The sequence below is a fragment of the Amblyomma mixtum genome, chromosome 10 (genome assembly GCF_055824585.1).
Source record: "Amblyomma mixtum isolate Tamu chromosome 10, ASM5582458v1, whole genome shotgun sequence".
In the NCBI taxonomy this organism is placed as follows: Eukaryota; Metazoa; Arthropoda; class Arachnida; order Ixodida; family Ixodidae; genus Amblyomma; species Amblyomma mixtum.
The window spans coordinates 181,469,197-181,481,548 of record NC_143021.1 but is presented as its reverse complement, the minus strand read 5'-3'; positions in this window follow the sequence as shown (position 1 = coordinate 181,481,548).

Sequence of the window (12,352 nt, the reverse complement as noted above, 5' to 3'; positions counted from 1 at the left end):
CTCTCGACCTAGATGCAAGACATGCAAACAAAGGGGCACTACGGTTAAAAGTACGGCAAGCGATTTCAGTTTCGATATAAAGACCAGTTTTGACTGCACATCGTCCAATATTATCTACATGCTCCAGTGCTCCTTCTGCCAGAAACAATATATCGGAGAAACCGGGCAAACAATGAGTGCCAGATTAAACGGGCACCGGGCTGACACAACACGGAATGAACAGAAGGCAGTGTCGACCCATTTTAACCAACGCCATCACAAATTCGACGAACTCAAATTGTTCATTCTTCAGTCCGGCTTCAAATCGACTAGGGACAGAAAATACAGAGAAGCATTCCTAATCCACAAATTTAAAACACTGCAACCAACAGGGATTAACATGTCCAGAGGAAACCTAAAATCTCTCAGGTACATTCCAGGGTTACCATAATTTTAAATTAACAAATGTATTGCACGTGGTCTGACCATTTCCTAGAACCTCGCATAAGTATATTATCGCTCTTCACACCCTTCCCACGTCATATCTTCCACCCCATTTCCGGCCTTCTCGCCCTCTCCCATTGTTCACCTTTTTTTTTCTCCTAATCCCCTACTATCAGTTCTCGGAAACCATGACATTCCTGTTACCCCCTCTTCCCCACCTTTTGGCTTTCTCTGAACTCAAGCCATCCCCCCCCCCCCCCCCCCTGCGTTGTCCTTCCTTGGAAATGCCCCCCCCCCCCCCTTTCTTTCTCCTTCCAGTGCCAGCCTATTTTGTTTGCCTTGTTCTCATTTCCCTGTACCACCCTGACTAATCCTCTTATCTGAGTTTTCCAGGTCCACCCAGCGCCTCCCCCCCCGTCGCAGTCCCTTCAAAGCCTTTGTTCATTACACACCCCCCGAAGTTTTTTCCACTATTGCAGCTTAGCGAATCAAGATTCACCTCCCTCCCCTTCCTGACACGCATCCCCTCTCACACCACTTACCTTCCCCACCCCCGGGGCCTTCCTTCTCGGAGCGAAGGCCCTATTTAATCCCTGCCAATGATGAACGCTTTGCCCAGACGAAGACAAGTCCCCTTGTCCAAACGTTGGCTCAAGCAACCTGAGGTTTTCCCCTCCCTTGTTCATTTTGTGATCGCCAAGGACCATCTACCACACCCTCTCTCTACCAAGTACTACACAGTAGCTCAAGGAAGCCGGCAGTTGTGATGCAACTCGAATTCTGGAATTTTACAGCTCCATACTGGTCTATACAGTTCTTGATGCAATTGACCAAGTCGTCATGAGGGATGGCATAATATAAGTCCTTTACGGTGATAGAAGATCCTGTAAATGTCATTTCACACTCATCTTATAGGAAATCAACCGCAGGTCCTACATTTTTTACCAAAAATGGGTTGTCAACTGCTAGTAGCTTAAGTTGTTTTTGTAAAAATGAAGCAACAGACTTCTGCAACAGAAATCTTGAAACCAAAAACTGTAAGATAGCTTTTTAGCCTATACACGCCAATTACTGCAGGCTGCTTACCCGCTGACCCTCTTGCCCTCAGTGGCTGAGGCCTTGTTGCGAGCCAAAGAAGAAAAAAGAATAAGACATAAGGATAAGGTCGCAGTCATTCCCTACACACACGGGATTTCACACAACTTAAGAAAGATAGGAAAAAAAAATCGGAATAAATCTTTCCTTTTCAACTCCGCATCGCTTGCCAAGCCTCTGCAAGCGCGTTAATCAAGTGGGTCGTTAGCACTCAGGATGCACCATAAATCATCGCGACCGGTTCGTTTCCTGTGCTCAGGGCGTCGTGTGTTCAATGCCCTTGTCCAGAGGCCATGCATACGTAGGCCTAACCGGCAGATGCCTTAATAAGGGATGGTCCGAGCACAAATACAGTGTAACACAACAAATCTCAGGTGATCTCGGCATTCACTTCCAAGATTGTAAATGCGCTCCTGAGCTGGGCACAACACCTGCGCTGCGCAGGTGCGATGAAAAAACCACGCGAGAAATCACTGAAGTCGTAAAAATCGCGCATCGTAAAGAGACTTGTGCCAGCACCCCCTCCATAGCCCTTAAAGATAAAGAACTGCGATTCTTATCGGTAGCTGGATGATCTGAGTTCTTTGTTATTTCTGGTGGCAATGACTTTTTCAGACTCTGTTGTTCTTATTTTCTTGATGCTGCTGTACATTTTTACCGAAGTGTGTGAAAAATAAACCTTTTTGTAGGTCAGCGCTGTGTGTGTCTCGACACCTTTCTTGTCCCTTAGTAGCTCGCTGTTCAGCCTTGTTATGAACCAACTAGCCCGCAATGTGTCATTCAAGCTTATCAGGTATCGTAACGTGCGCAATAAAAAATGAACAAAAAACTATTTTCCGGAATTTCACTCTAACAAGCAATGCAGTCGGTGGGAAAAGCAGGGAGATAAACCACTGCCATAGTGGAGGGCTTCCGATTATTTTCGATCACGTAGATATCTCTAACGTACACTGACATCGCACAGCGCACGGATTCTTTTCAGCTTCGACCCCAAGTAAACATTGCCTCCAAAGCCGGGATTAGACCAGCATCCTCGGGCCCACCACCTGAGCGCACTATTCACTGAGCCATTTTGGATGGCGGATGAGATCCTGGCACAGCTGCAAGTTCGGCAAGAAAGGTATTTTGACGCTATGATAAACCCGTCAGCGCAATGACCAACGGCTGTCCCAAGTTATTTTCCATCAAAATGCTGCGAAAATAGATGTCATCTTGGTGCTGGCGGAGTGGTGTATGTTTGTTTCGAAGCGCTTTACAAAACCTATTAACCCTAGCTATATCAGGAACGCATAACGAACAAAGTTCGACTTGCTTTTTTAAACCACAGACATCCCCCCTCCCTGCCCACTCCCACTGAACGCGCTCGTCTACTCAGCCGCAGTACACGGGTTGCAACCGCACCGCGCCGGCCGATTTCGATGCAGCGAGGCCTGTGTGCTGTGCGATGACAGTGCACGTTAAGGATCCCCATGTGGTTGAAATTGATCTGGTGCCCTCCACTTCGGCACTTTTTTCTTCCTTTCTTCTTTAACTCCCTCTAACTTTCCCCTCACGGCGCGTTTCAGGTGTCCACCGGTATATGCGAGACAGTTACTGCGTCATTTCCTTTCCTCGAAACCAACTAATTATCCTCTGTTCAAGGATTCGTCATCGTAGTCGTCCGTGTCGGCGTTGCCATACAACACCACATGACAACCATGGTAGGTAGTAAAAGAGCGAAACGCCACCTGCCACGACGAGAGTGGAGGAACGGACAACCGGAAGGTGGCTGTCACGGGAAGATCCCGGAGGGTGGCTAGCAGCGCAAGACGCCACCCTCCAGCGGTGGCAGGTGGCGTGTGGAGAGCTGCGTTGAAATTTCGCATTACCGACTATCGTAGTCGCCCGTCAATTTTTGTAGTTTTATTCATTTAGCTTCAACGGGGAATCACTTGTAGGCTTTCTACTGGCCCCTCGCATCAGCTGGTGTAGTGGAGCGCATGCAAGGTGTAATGAAGCGAGTCTGAGAAGTCTGCATAATATGGAACCAAGTTCGAGTATTCTGACGATTTTCTTGTAACACAATCTTGAGACATTTAGTAAATTTTCATTTTTCAATGTAGAAGTGCAAATGAGCAGCTTAGATTCAACGGCAGACACCACAGGACGCAGTCAACACGGCGAAGTGCTGTGGTAATTTTATTGCAACATGCAGAATGTCTGCCGCCCGACATTCTCTTTGTCACTCTAAGCAAGAATTTGGAAACGAGCTCTGCGTACCGAAATTGATTTCGATTAAAGTTATCATGAATGTTTTACGCCAAGTGACGCTCTATTACAGAAAGGAGCATACCCTCAGCGGCCAAGCCGGCTCTAGTCTGCAGTTTATCATTGCGAAACCAATATGTGGCTCATCGGGAACGAAACGCCGGGTCAGCGCCCGCCAGCTGCAGTGGTCGCAAGACTGTCAGATGACGTCACCGTGGTATACACAGAAAAACAACATTTCTTCCGGAAATGCAAGGGATTTAATCAAGGACTTTCAGATTGCGAGGCGAGCATACAACCACAAGCCATTAAACCACGTTGCTGCTTGGCGAACAAAGGTGAACGTAAGATATGCGTTGTCTTATGAGTTTATGCTAATGAGTGGGCGTGTCATTACAATGGAAGAAAAAATCATCACAACATAAATGAAATTAAAGAGATCAAAATACAAAACTGATGCTTTCGCATCCCTAGCACAAAAGTAGGCTCAATTACGCACGCAATTTTTGCGACATAAATCCGTCAGTATACAATCTTTGATTTTCAGACAAATATCGAAGCAGTGATGCTGTGTCCAGTTCTAAAATGTGACTTATCAGCAAGACTATAGAGCAGCGCGCAAAGGTGAACAAAGATTAAAACCTGCGAAATCGTGTGTTTATCTCCCTGCATTAGTAACGAAGTGATTAATACTGGATGTCCGTCAGATTTTAAGAAAAAATGACATCTCGCGTGACGGCTAATCGTGGGCGCTTAATTATCTGGTAAGGCGCATGAGATTGTACACCAGTTGCAGGAGCATCATCATGATATCAGCACGTCTATCTGAAGATTTCATTGCCTGTCTCCGGACAGGTGCTCTCTTAGGCTCTCCTTGTCTATAGACGTGAATGAGCACCGGGTACAGCGATAGCCCTCTGCGATAGTGTGCGTTAGCATATGACGATTTAAAACCCCTCGCACTGACGCTGCATAATCGCATATATCACACTTGAAGGGCCTTTCCCTAGTGTTAATTTGCTTGTAGCGATTTAATTTGGAAAACACTGCACAGGTGAAAGGGCATAAATCGCACTTCTACGTTTTTTCGCCGGAGTGTGTACGCTTATGTATAGTGAGATTGCTGGAGCTTGCAGCTGGAAAAGTGCTCAGGTCGCGGTTGAAGGGTTTATAGCCAGTATGCTTTCGCTTGTGCACAGTTAGATTGGAAGAATGCGCAGTTGAAAAAGCGCACAGGTCGCACTTGTACGGTTTTTCGCCGGTGTGCGTACGCTTATGTCTAGTGACGGTGCTGGAGCTAGTAGCTGCAAAAGAACACATGTCGCATTTGAAGGGTTTCTCGCCAGTATGCTTCCGCTTGTGTACAGTTAGAGTGGAAGAATGCGCAGTTGAAAAAGCGCACAGGTCGCACTTGTACGGTTTGTCGCCGGTGTGCGTACGCTTATGTATAGTGACGGTGCTGGAGCTTGCAGCTGCAAAAGAGCACATGTCGCATTTGAAGCGTTTGTCGCCAGTATGCTTCCGCTTGTGCTTGGCGACAATGTCAGAGCGCGCAGCTGTAAAAGCGCACGAGTCAAACTTCAACAGTTTTTCGCCAGTGTGCGTACGCTTGTGACGAGTTAAGATCGAAGAGTCTGCAGTTCTAAAAAGGCACATGTCGCACTTTAACGGTTTCTCACCAGTGTGCATAGTATCGTGTGGAGTGACACAACCAGGCTCTGGAGGTGTAAATGTACACGTGTCACGATTTAACGCGCTTTCGCCAGTTTGCGTACTAAAATGTGGAGTGACATTCCTCCAGTCTGCAGCTGTAGAAGGACACATGTCGCGACTGAAGCTGCTCTCACCACTGTGCGTACTATATTGTTGAGTAAAATTTCTCGGGTCTTCAGCTGTAGCAGGACAGGTTTCGTGACTGAAGCTGCTCTCGACACTGTCCGTACTATATTGTGGAGTGAAATTTCTCGGGTCTGCAGCTGTAGCAGGACACGTGTCGCGACTGAAGCTGCTCTCGACACTTTGCGTATCATATCGAGGAGTGAAATTTCTCGGGTCTGCAGCTGTAGATGGACAGATGTCGCGATTGAACCTGCTCTCGACACTGTGCGTACTATATTGTGTACTGAAATATCTCGGGTCTGCAGCTGTAGCAGGACACGTGTCGTGACTGAGGCTGCTCTCGACACTTTGCGTACTATATTGTGGAGTGAAATTTCTCGGGTCTACAGCTGTAGATGTACACATGTCGCGATTGAACCTGCTCTCGACACTGTGCGTACTATATTGTGTAGTGAAATTTCTCGGGTCTACAGCTGTAGATGGACACTTGTCGTGACTGAAGCTGCTCTCGACACTTTGCGTGCTATATTGTGGAGTGAAATTTCTCGGGTCTACAGCTGTAGAAGGAAACATGTCGTGACTGAAGCTGCTCTCGACACTTTGCGTACTATATTGTGGAGTGAAATTTCTCGGGTCTACAGCTGTAGCAGGACACTTGTCGTGACTGAAGCTGCTCTCGACACTTTGCGTGCTATATTGTGGAGTGAAATTTCTCGGGTCTACAGCTGTAGAAGGAAACATGTCGTGACTGAAGCTGCTCTCGACACTTTGCGTACTATATTGTGGAGTGAAATTTCTCGGGTCTACAGCTGTAGAAGGAAACATGTCGCGACTGAAGCTGCTCTCGACACTGTGCGTACTATATTGTGGAGAGAAATTTCTCGCGTCTACAGCTGTAGAAAGAAACATGTCGTGACTGAAACTGCCCTCGCCACTGTGCGTACTATTATGTGGTGTGACATTTCTCGTCTCTACAGCTGTAGAAGGACACGTGTCGCTATTGAAGTTGCTGTCGCCGCTGTGCGTTGGCTTGTGCCGAGTTAGTGTTGTAGAGTCTTCAGTTGCTAAGGGGCACATCGGAATCTGATGCGGTCGTCCTCCTGTGTGACACCGCCTCTCTCCCTTGCCATCGCACTTCGCTATCTCCGCTGGGTCCTCGTAGCATTTTAATCGCTCTCCTCCTGTCTCATCGGCAACAACATCGGCAACATCGGCAAGGTTCGCTGAACCGTAGGTGAAGGAGGGGCAGCTGAACACATCTCCTTTCAATCCAGGTGTCTGCTGCCCGAACGAATTCTCTTCCATGAGCGAATGCGGCGCTTTGGGTCTGTTCTGGTAGTGTTCACCGCCTTCTCACGGTGGTCCTTGTCTTGCAATGAGCCCCGAACACAACATCCGTCGTGGTAGTCCGGAGAGCACACCGCTTCTGCGAAAAAAGTTAATAGAATGTGTGCCGTTAGGGAAAACTAGTCTTTTTTTTCGACTTACTCATTCCGCAGTATTTTATTTCATTTGTTCAAGCATACCAGTTGCTTTTTGGAAAAAAGAGTAATGCTCGATAATATTGATGTTAAAATAACACATAGGACACGCACATTTTAAGGAATCACGCTACATCAACGACATCTCAAGCAATGATTAGTGAATTCAAGGCAGCTTTCAACATAGTGCCCGTAGTGTATCTATAGTCGTATGTGGATCTATGTGGGGTTTGTTGGAGCGTGTGTGTTAAGACAGCTCAAGCATGCCAGATTTTTGTTTGCGTCGAAGAATAATTTTCGCCATGATTGGTGCTCTGATAACACTGAGGAGGCGAAGAATTTCAGCCAACGCAACAAGTCAACATCTGAAGCAAGTGAATTGAACTGTTTTCCCTGTGTTGCTTTGGCAGTGCCTAATATAAAGGCTGCAAGAGCAGCTGGTCGAGTGGGCCCGCCTCTACAGTTACGTGGCAGCAGACGGCAGCGCAGAAATATAAATGCTCTCATGCAAAGCACACAGAACAAAACAAGTCAGTCAGCTCTACAGTCTTAGGTAGCAAACAAAAATACAGAAAAAGAAATGGGCACAGATGTGTGCAAAAACACAGGGGAGAAGAAAAAAAGCAGATTCAATACAGTTAGAGGAGTGCGATCGGTTTAAAAGTGAGTAGAGCGAAATTTCAGCAATATTCACATCAATTGTTTATTAGCAACTGTATTCCTTGTTTTATATATATATATTTTCGTTCTCATATTCTTCTGTATTTATTAACACTATTCCCGATTTCGATATTTACTGTTTGTACCATTGTACTTTTTTTTGTGAGGTTAGTTTTGTTTTCGAACTGGTTTTGCAGAGAATTATGTATATTTTTTTACTAATAACATAGTTTTATGTATAGAGTGTATGCCTCTTAATCATGCACACTCCTCTGTAATGTACGTTTGAACCCTGAAGGTATCATAAATAAACAAATAAATACATAATCAGCGTTCAGCGTGATCAGAAATACGTGGCAATGTGTTTTTAATATCCGTTTTTAATAGAAAGTCTAGTGAGCGCCGCAGGTGATTGGTATTAATGCGAAAGAATTTTTTGTGTTACGAGCGGTGCGTACAGCACCTCTCGGCAGGGCATGTCATCAGAGCGCGTCCGCGCGAACTGTCAGTAATCAAGTATAGGGGTACTTAATAGTATGATTCAATTAAATAGTTTTGTATATATCAAGAAAAACTAATTCACCAAAATGGTTTGTCAAATGGGTAACTAACTCATTGACGTCATTTACTACTTCAATTAGGCAATCACTACAAACATTCTTCGGTAAAATATTATGGTAATTATGGTAAACAAACAGTTCCTTATCAAATGGCTTCAATTCTTAATAAACTTGAAGGTAACTTAAATTTCGCATCTAATATTAGCACATTCAAAAAGCACATTAAAGATGTCCTAATAATATCAGGTGTTTTGTACGGGGAGTGACGAGTACTTATGACATGCATACACAGGTTGTATCCTTCTCTTGTACCATGGTTTTTCACTTTATTTTTTGTTATAAGTGTCCTTCAATGTATTGTATACTGAACAAAATCTCTGTATAATATCCTTGCATATTTTTGTACTTATCATACTCTGTTAACGTTGTGATTATAATGACATAATTTACCCACATTCGTTTTAATTATGTGACTTGCTTTCTTCTTATGTTCAAATTTGTATTGCACTTCCGTCGACTGCAGAGGGACAGAGGCCTCGTCAGGCACCACAGCCTTTAGCCTCTGCCCCTGCAGCAGATGCTGTAACTGCTCTGCTCAAATAAATCTTTTCAATATTTCAGTATTTCAAACTGACGTATTAATATTTCTAGAATTAAATATTGCTTACTTTGGTCTATGGGCGTTTAACGTCTTGGAGCGACTAAGGTTTTGAGAGGTTCTTTAACCACCTGATTGGTTTGGTTTGTTTATTGGGGTTTAACGTCAAAAAGCGACTGAGGCTATGAGAGACGCCGTAGTCAAGGGCTCCGGAAATTTCGACCACCTGGGGTTCTTTAACGTGCACTGACATCGCACAGCACATGGGCCTCTAGAATTTCGCCTTCAAGAAATTCAGCCTCCGCCGCCGGGATCGAACCCGCGTCTTTCGGGTCAGCAGCCGGGCGCCCTAACCACGGAGACACCGCGGTGGCTGTAAGCACGGAATTAAACAATGAATTTAGTTGCATCCAATCAAATCGCCATTAACATTAGTGAACTGGATTATTAAATAATTGAACTAATTAATGATTTAATTTTTTCAACTATTGAATTTCTTCACACATCCATCGGTAATGAATGAAACTGAACAATTGCTTAATCACTGAATAATGAGTACTTTGGCGTGCTTACTACACGCTCTGCCAACGAGTCCCACGCCGTCAGATGTGGTAGAGCCGATTGGCAGCAGTAAGAGAAATGCTTTCGCATTACTGCTTACTGCACCTAAGAAGACTTAGAAGGGCCTCTGGAAATTTTTCCAAGTAGGCCAGTTCTTTAAGCGTAAAGCATTCGTAAGGGTTAAAGGCCAGATATTCTGGCTACGCATATTATTCTCATAGAAAAGCTTGGCTGTGTGGGCGAAAAATGCGGTTTCATGTTGCAGATAAAACCTCATACTGGAGCAGATATATCTCTCCATTAATGTGGGCGAGGACTGGTGGTGCCTGCAAACGTGAATAAAGCTCCTTGAGCCCTACGATTTGCGGTGTTTGCCATTGAAACAGAACGTCTACTTTTCTCGCCTGCGTCAAGAAGCGACGGCAGTGTGACAATGGCCCTTTACGAACCGTTGTGTATGGATAGGGTTGCAGCCTAAAGATACCTCCAAACGGCTTCCTTGTCGGTTGGATTCGAGAAATATGAAATAGGGATTGTCGTTCCTTGGCCGGATCCCAACTTTGCCATTGCTGACAACGAGGAACAAGTTGAGGTAGGCGGAGCGGAGCCTTCCCTTCCTGACTTTAGCCTAAGTCCGAAAAATATGTCTGCGTCTATCACTTGCTTCAGCCTCTTTAGGTGTTCCTCGAAACTCCTCGCGAAGAGCATAGCGTCGTTTAAATAAACAATAGAGCTCAGCCACCACATACCTGTAGACCCCTTGCCCGCGATCCGTAGAAAAAAATGCACTTGCGGTCGAAAGTCCAAATTACATTTTGTTGGACCCAAATACGCCGTATGGCGTCATCTTGAGTACCACCGACAAGTAGTACTTCGAGTTGCAGTAAGATCTGGGCGTCGTGGATAGCGGGTAGTGGTGCAATCCTTAGTTATGATGTTGAGGCTACTGTCATTAACGCAGTACCAAAGAGTGCCATCTCTTCTTCACGAGAACAAAGGATGACCCCAATGGGCACTTAGAGCGCTTGATGACGCCGTGCCACATCATTTTTTCTACCACATCTGATAGTGCTATGAGCACTAAGAGACAGGTCGCTCGCCTACTCGTCAGTTATAATGAGACGTTTCGTGACTCCGTGGTTTCTCCTCGGGCTTTCCTCGTGAATTAAGGGATTCTCTATGCGCCGTTAGGAGGTCTCTCAATTCATAAGAACGTTCTAGAGTGCTTGAGCTACTGCAGTCGTCGAATAAACCTCTAGAAGAGTAAATCCCTTGCTTTCCGCGGCACTACAGTCTAACAGCGCAATTATCGTGCTCTATCTCAGCTTTGGAGATTCAATGCAGAGTTATTAGCCAAAACCTCAGCTCAGCAATTTCCGAGACATACGTCGCCTGTTACAATGCCAATCCTCGGTCCAGGAGGAACTGTCTGTTTCACTCTACGATGCATTCTTTTCAATTCTCTGTAACCCCAGGAGCCACGGGGATTACGACGGTTGGTCAGGATGAGAGGATACCTGCTTCGATGGAGGCAAAATTCTAGATGGCCGTGTGCTGTGCGCTGCCAATGCACGTTTAAGAACCACAGGTGGTCGAAGTTTCCGGGGTCCTTCTCTATGGTGTCCCTCATAGCCGGAGTCGCTTTGAGACTTTAATCCTCAATAAACCCTAAACCATCATCGAGCACATATGAGCAATGTTATTTGCAGTGTCGCCTGGGTATCTACATCGATTTTACTAAGGCCTTCGACCTCATAAATCATGATATTCTTCTTTTTAGGTTACAAAGGTATGGTGTGCGGGGTCTAGCGCTAACCCTATTACAATCTTACTTAACTCACAGAACCCAATATGTAGATATAAACACAGCATCCTCTCCTACCCTCCATATAACATGCGGAGTGCCCCAATGAAGCATTCTTGGGCATTTGCTATTTTTAGTTTATATAAATGACATTGTCTGCAGCGCTAGTAATGTTCAGGTTGTGTCATTTGCGGATGAGAACTTTGTGTCACAGGTACTTCCGAGGCCGACGTTGAACGAAAAACAAGCGAAGCCCTTAATAAACTGCACTCATGGGCAGATGCAAACTCCTTGCGCATAAATCGGTCAAAAACACAAATTCTGTTATACCTCCCTAAGGGAAAGAAAATATCTAGGCCTCTCAAAATTGCACTAAACAGCCAACCAATAGAGCTTGTGACTTCTGTAAAAACAATGGGAGTTATCTTTTTTCACAACCTAACTTGGAATGGGCACATAGAACACATTTGTTCGAAAATTTCCTCAGCTCTAGTTATACTTGGTCGCTTTAGACATCTTTTTCCTGTGAGGGTAAAGATGTTGCTCTTCAACGCGTTACCACTAACTGATATCCAATATTGCAGCTTGGTTTGGGGAACAACAGGGGTAACAAATCTTCATAGATTGCATTTGCTGCAGAAAAAAGCCGTCCGGTCCATAGCAAATGTGCCATTCCTTTTCCCCACAAGAAGTGTCTTTATAAAGTATGATATCCTTCCAGTCTTCGCATTATACTTTTACAGGCTTCTATTATGCTATAAATACTCTTCACAACAAGGTGATAATCCCTTCACTGTACTTGGACAACTGAGAGAAAATAACAGCTGCCGTAACACTAGACACAAAGAAACTTGGACCACTCCAACACCAAGAACTCACTCTATGAACCAGTCCTTAAGTTACAACCTTTCCGTCTTGCTAAACAAACTAATCCATGACAATTTTGATATTACCAGAAATTGAAAACAATATCTGACTACTGCTGAGACAATTTCAGTCTGTGAAAGAAGCAGACATGAATTTCTTTGTCCAAAGTTTGGGACATCTATCCTGTATATTCAAGTTATTTATAACATTTGCTTTG